The sequence below is a fragment of the Acanthisitta chloris genome, unplaced genomic scaffold, assembly GCF_000695815.1.
Source record: "Acanthisitta chloris isolate BGI_N310 unplaced genomic scaffold, ASM69581v1 scaffold9715, whole genome shotgun sequence".
Classification (NCBI taxonomy): Eukaryota; Metazoa; Chordata; class Aves; order Passeriformes; family Acanthisittidae; genus Acanthisitta; species Acanthisitta chloris.
The window spans coordinates 28,977-35,083 of NW_008673225.1; the positions used below are offsets into that span (position 1 = coordinate 28,977).

General features: G+C 40.1%; 1 protein-coding gene across 1 annotated transcript in view; it reads left to right on the top strand.

Moving 5' to 3' along the window:
• Positions 1-6,107, top strand: part of LOC103802391 (metallophosphoesterase MPPED2) — a 52,556-nt gene that overhangs the window by 25,028 nt on the left and 21,421 nt on the right. The gene's annotated exons all lie outside the window — the stretch shown is intronic.

Consider the following 6,107-nt stretch of genomic DNA (forward strand, 5'->3'; position numbering starts at 1 on the left):
GGCTATTAGGCAGAGTTTTTTTTCCAGAGAGAGTGCTCAGGCATTGGAATGTGCTGCCCAGGGAGGTGGTGGATTCCCCATCCCTGGAGGTTTTCAAGCTGAGACTGGATGTGGCACTTAGTGCCATGGTCTGGTAACCACTATAGGGTTGGACTTGAAGATCTTGGAGGTCTTTTCCAACCAGGTTGATTCTATAAGTCTATGTTAATGTAATGAAATATTTAAAACTAAAATATTAAATTTTTGTTCCAAAATGTAGGCACATTTGCAGTTTGATTTTGATGTAGTTCTACTAGTCTGTGGCATTAAAAACTGTCTCTAAACCCATGAAGTTATCCTGATAGTCCTGAGGTTTTTTTTTTTTAAAAAGAGGAACAATTGCACATCTTTTATTTTCAGTCCATTGGATGCTGCAGGGCATACAGGTGCATTTCATGCATTTTCCTTCAACTGAAAGACTTACTGATATATTTGGATAAAGATAATTAAGCCACAAGTTTCACATGATCACCCAATTCCAGGATTTGGAACTGGCTCTAAAAGCAATAACAAATATCACAGTATAACATAGTTGTGAGATTTGGATACAGAAAGAAATACTTTAAGTACTGCAGCAAGGATTTTACACAGAAATTCCCATTTTTCTTGTCTCATGAACTTCCCATGCCAGAGGGAGCTGCACACTGACAAGAGGTATGAAATCCAAGTAAGAATCAGCTGAAGATGTAGAAAATGTATTGCTTTTGTTTTCTAGTCTGAACAAAATTGTCTTTCATTGCCTTAGCTGAGGAGGGGGAGCTACCAGCGCTTAGAAACAAGCTTTTTAGAGTGTTTTTTACAGAAAATGTTTGTATTTGAATCCTAAAATAAGTATTCCAAGCTAACTGACTCTTTGACAGAGTATTTGGTTTACAAATGTTGAAAACAGAAGTGGCAAGAAAAGTATGAAATTTAATAAGAGCTGTAAATAAATAAAATGATGTCTAATAATAGAATTTATGAGTAGGTGGCTTTTTAAAAGCTAGTGATATAGATCTGTTTTAAATACAGAGTAGTTACTAGATAGCATAGTCTCCAAGTGACTCCCAAAACAGAGTAAGTGAAACAACACACAGGGATTTTATGTGGCACACAGACTTGGAGCCTGGCTTAAGTGGATGTATAATGAATACTAATTTAGATGTCATAAAAAACAACCCCACAAATTCAGTCACAGATATACCCAGTGGAGTAATTATTGAGATGAAAAGGCAGCATACGATGTGACAGCCTAGGAAGGACAGGGGCCCGTGTGTCATGAGACTATTCATGCATCTGCTGAGCCTGGGAAAGAGCAAAATGCTGTGGCCTTCAGTGCCTGCTGACTTGTTCACCTGTGGCAAAGCCAGCAGAACCAGCTGGAGGAGCAGTGGATTGTAAGCAGGACTAGAGCTGGTTTGAGTTGTAGGGGATGGGGTGGAGGGGGAGAGATTTTCAGCATCTGTAAATGTTTTGCCCAGCATAGGTGCTGCATTCATCTGAGTGATTTATTCCATGTTAGGAACTGGAAATTCTTCCTGGCTTAATGTTTAAGATTTTTATTCCATCTTCATGGATGAATTGGTTTCTTGGGAATTACTCTCTAAGAGAGGATTTGGAGTCTGCATATCTCAAAGCCCAAGAGAGCAGGGAAGTGAACAGGCTATAGGTTTGGCTCTCCAAGCACAGGCATTCTCAGGGACTGGCTAACCCAGCCCGAAACCTTTGTTTTCAACATTTGAACTCACCCATGCAGAATTATCCTTTGCAATCAAAACCGATTTCTTTCAGAAAAATGGTGCTTGTGTCAGTTGTAAAGTGTTTTGGAACAGGGTCCCAGTGTAGTTCTGCCTGCAGCTGTGTCTGTAGGAGGGCTGCACTGCCCTGTCTGGCTCAGAGCTGCTTTCTAACGCTGCTGATTTATAAGACATCGTTATGAGTAACTAGCATAAGCTCAGGCCGAAACACACAGCTCACGTGTCTGTTCCACAGCATGACACCCTAAATCAAGTCCTTTGTGCATGTGAAAGGTGCAGTGTGTTCCTCCTCTGTGAGTTTCTGAGATCATCCCCCACTACCTTGCTCTAAAACCCTCTTGATAATTTCTATGTTGCTCGTTCTTGTTTATTTAATCACAGAATCATAGAATCAACCAGGTTGGAAGAGACCTCCAAGATCATCAAGTCCACCCCTACTGTGGTCACTAGCCCATGGCACTAAGTGCCACATCCAGTCTCAGCTTGAAAACCTCCAGGGATGGCGAATCCACCACCTCCCTGGGCAGCACATTCCAATGCCAAGTAGTGATACTCCAATAAAACCTAAATAAACTAGGAAGAAGTTTTAAAAAACTTCATGGTAAAGACAGAGTGAGATACATGGCCCAGAGAACTAAATAAGTAAAAACCCACCAACCCAAAAAAGCCTTGAAGATTTGAGACCTCATCTTAGAAATCTGGGAGGTCCTTGAATGAAACTGCATCACCATGCTCCAAACTCTCAATATTCAGCACCTAGAATTAGTAAGCAAGCAGAGACACCAAAGCTTCCCAGTGCCCAACATGGGCAGTGTACAGCCCCAAGCCCATGCAGTCCCTGGAGCAGCTCCTCCTTACACTTGGCCCCAGTGTCTTGGAAGTGCTGTGGTAACTGTGGGTTTGGAGGAAGGTACTGATGAGTGAGAGCTGAGCAAGCCAAATCGGAGCCTGGTTAATGTTCTTGTTTGATTCAGCTGCAGCAACGTGCAAGGAACTGGAAATTTGAGGTTTGTACCTGAGGGACTCTAAATGAGAATAACTGGTGGTAAGGGCAGTTCAGTAAAGCCAAGTATTTATCTGATAAACAAGGTTCTTCCAGAAGTGTATGAAGGTTACATTGTCCCTTCTGATTCCTGAACCCTTGTCATAAATGCATTAAATGTGGCAGATCTTACATTACTGTCATGATCCTAGAAAACAGTCATTGCTCAACTGCCTTATGGGATTTTGTTCTGGCTCTTACATAAACTTTTGGAAAAATAAATACAACCAAGTGCCTGATTTTCTAAGGTGCAACATATCTTAGGACAATTAAGTACCTATTAACAGTTGTCTGTAAAGGAAGTTAGATGCCTGAAGTAATTTACTGACTTAAAGAAAAAATAATCTGTATTCATTTTGATACTTGGCTATTTTAGGCTGTTTCTTATTTCCTGATTACTGTGTTAACCCAAATGTATGAACATTTAACTTATTCTGAAATACCATTTACTGCATCTTGCCATGAGCTTGCTTTTCCAACTGCAGGCATCAAATAATCTGTGCAGTGTCTCAGTCTGCCACATCAAGAGGACTGAAAAACTAATGTGTTGGTGGTGATGGAGAGTGTCACAGTGAGCTGGATGTACTGTTTGAAGCAAAGGTAAAGAATAAGCTGAATTTCTCAGGTGTGTGCTCTGATTCAGCAGAGTGGTGGTGGACAGGGCTGAAATAATTTGATCTGCTATCGAACTGCACTGAGGGTCAGTTGTGTAACAAGGACTTTTCCAAGTGCCAGGCTGTAATTCCCAGATGTTGGTCTGTGAGGTGATCTGACCACCAGAAGAATGGGTGATGTTCACAGCCCAGGCAGCTTCTACAGAGCAGTGTCCCCCCAAAAGCTTCAGAGCCTGATCCTCTCGTGATGTGGTGGAAAAGAAGACTCTCCTATTACTGTTTGCTATACTGTAGGTGTGGATGAAAAGACAACCTGAGCCTTTAGGGCTGGCAATAACACCACTTTTATTAAGTTTCTATTGAAGGACTCTTTTGAGTTAGATAAATTGATGGACTGAACACAATAACCTTTAGTATCTCACTTTCAAATCCTTACTAGGCAAGCACTACTGAATAAGAGAAGAAAGCTAAGATGCAGAATAAAAGGTTACTTGGCAACATCATAGTGTTTGTAAAGAAGAGAAGGAAGGGTCAGGAACTTAATGAATTTCGATTATAGAATTTTGTGTAAGGAAGTCATTGCATGAATAGAAAAATCCTAAACCAGATTTCGGTGTCATACTCTAATAGGGATTGCCTCGAGCAAAACAGGGTTTGTTTGGAAGCAAAGTGCAGAGAATAGCAAAAGCATTGCTGATGTGCACAAACAAAATTGGACTCCCCAGGGGCAGGCAGTGCTCACGCAGAGACAATCTGAACTAGGTGTGTAGTGGTGATGGAAGTTGGTGTTGGTTTTTTGTGCTGTCTGGAGTAAACACACCTGGAAGTGTGGAGCTGTGGATTCAGAGCCCTCCATGCTCACTGTGTGGCATACTATGACAAGAGTTGTGGCCTACCTGCAGAAACTGGAAGGGAGACACCAAATGCAAAAGCATGAGGGTGCATGAGCATAATTGCATTTCTGCTCATCTTGCCAGTGCAATTTCAGTGAGTGAATGAATTTTCCCCTGTATTAATAACCTAATTTCAGACCCTTGCAGAGAAGAAAAATCCATTGATTGTTGGAGTTGAGATTTTTGTCATGGGTTTCTAGAGTGGTAACCAGTTGCATGGCTCAGATCATTGTTCCTGGGGCTTTGAGTGGAGATGCAATACCAAAAGCAGAAAATCAGTTGTCTACCAAACTTCCCACCTAGTCCAGCCTGCAGTAAATCTGTTCTTAAAGTAAACAGCATCTTGTAGAACCTGAATTTTTCAAATTAATGCAGTGGACCATGGCAACCAGTTGTGGTACTGTTGTGGTAAAATTCAGCTTGATTTGAAAGATTTAATTATGGTACCTAGGCAAATGTAGTCTAACAAATAATATCTCTCCCTGCCCCTTCCCCACTCATATTTTAGCTGTTAATATTCTAAAAATATTATATTGTAGAATAAATTTTAACCAATTAAAGTTAAATTCTAACTCGGTAAAATATTGTTAGTAAGTGCATTTGTGGTGGACATTTTTTCCACTGGAGACCAAGACATATCCATATGGAGTTTGGTTTCTGGAACTACTCAAATCTCCCCAGAGCAGGGAACTGAATTGCACCCTGAAGGATACTTTTGGTCTTCTGCATGTACAGAGGGAGCTGAAGTTAAAGGCACTGGTCGAAGTTTTCACACAGTTCAGTGTATAGTAAATACTAAATACTAATTCAGTTTACAGTTCAGCAAACGAAAATAATACTTCCAAAGTCTGTATTTTCTTAGGGTTTGTGCTTTGTTTTCTGTTACTGAACATACCTCTCATTACAACTGTGGGGACTTAAGAAAAACAGATTCACAGCTAATTGTTTTTCTTTTCAGTGTGGAGAGCAAAACTAATAAAACCTGTTTAATTTTCTTTTTACTTTCAGGCACCGATTTTCCAATGCCTGTTGTGCCAGTTTCTCCCAGTCAGTCTCAGAACAGCCTTATTTTGAATGCTTTAAAATACTTTGAGCTTGGTTTCACTGCTCTGATAATCTGAGACCTAAGTGGACTATTATTCTGACATAACTCCTAAATACCTCAAAATTTCTAGCTGAAGCTAAGCTCTAACCATGATCAAAGTGGCACATCAATGGAATGAGCTGAAGTTTTGTGGAATTGGGATGGGGTTTTCTGTGGCACTAATCCAGATGCTGTGCTATTCAAGTGTTAAGTTGAGCAAATCAAATTAGGGTAACTCTGCAGAGAAATAACTGCTATTCCAAAGTCAGCAATGGGTTGCCTTTTGTATTTTAAGTTATTCTGTTACAAATGAGATCTTCTAAGCACTATGTATGCATTGCATAAAACATTTCTCTTACCTATTTTTTTCTCTATTCTGCTTTAAAAAAAGATGTCAAAACTCACACCAAAAATAAACAAAAGACCAAAATTCTGTAATGGGTCACATGTAGTTGATGAGATCAAATTACCAAATGTAGCTTGCAAATAACTAATGAAATTAAAATTTTAACATCATTGGCTATAGAAACCCCCACACACATTTTATTTATGGCTGCTTAGTGCTCTAGCACATCAGTTCCTGACTTTATAGATCGTGGAGAGACGAGCTTTAGGATTTTGTGTGGGGCTGAGAAATTGTCATTAGACTCAGTTCTGCAATTTCCAGGCTTCATCAAAGCACTCCTGGATGTACCTGAT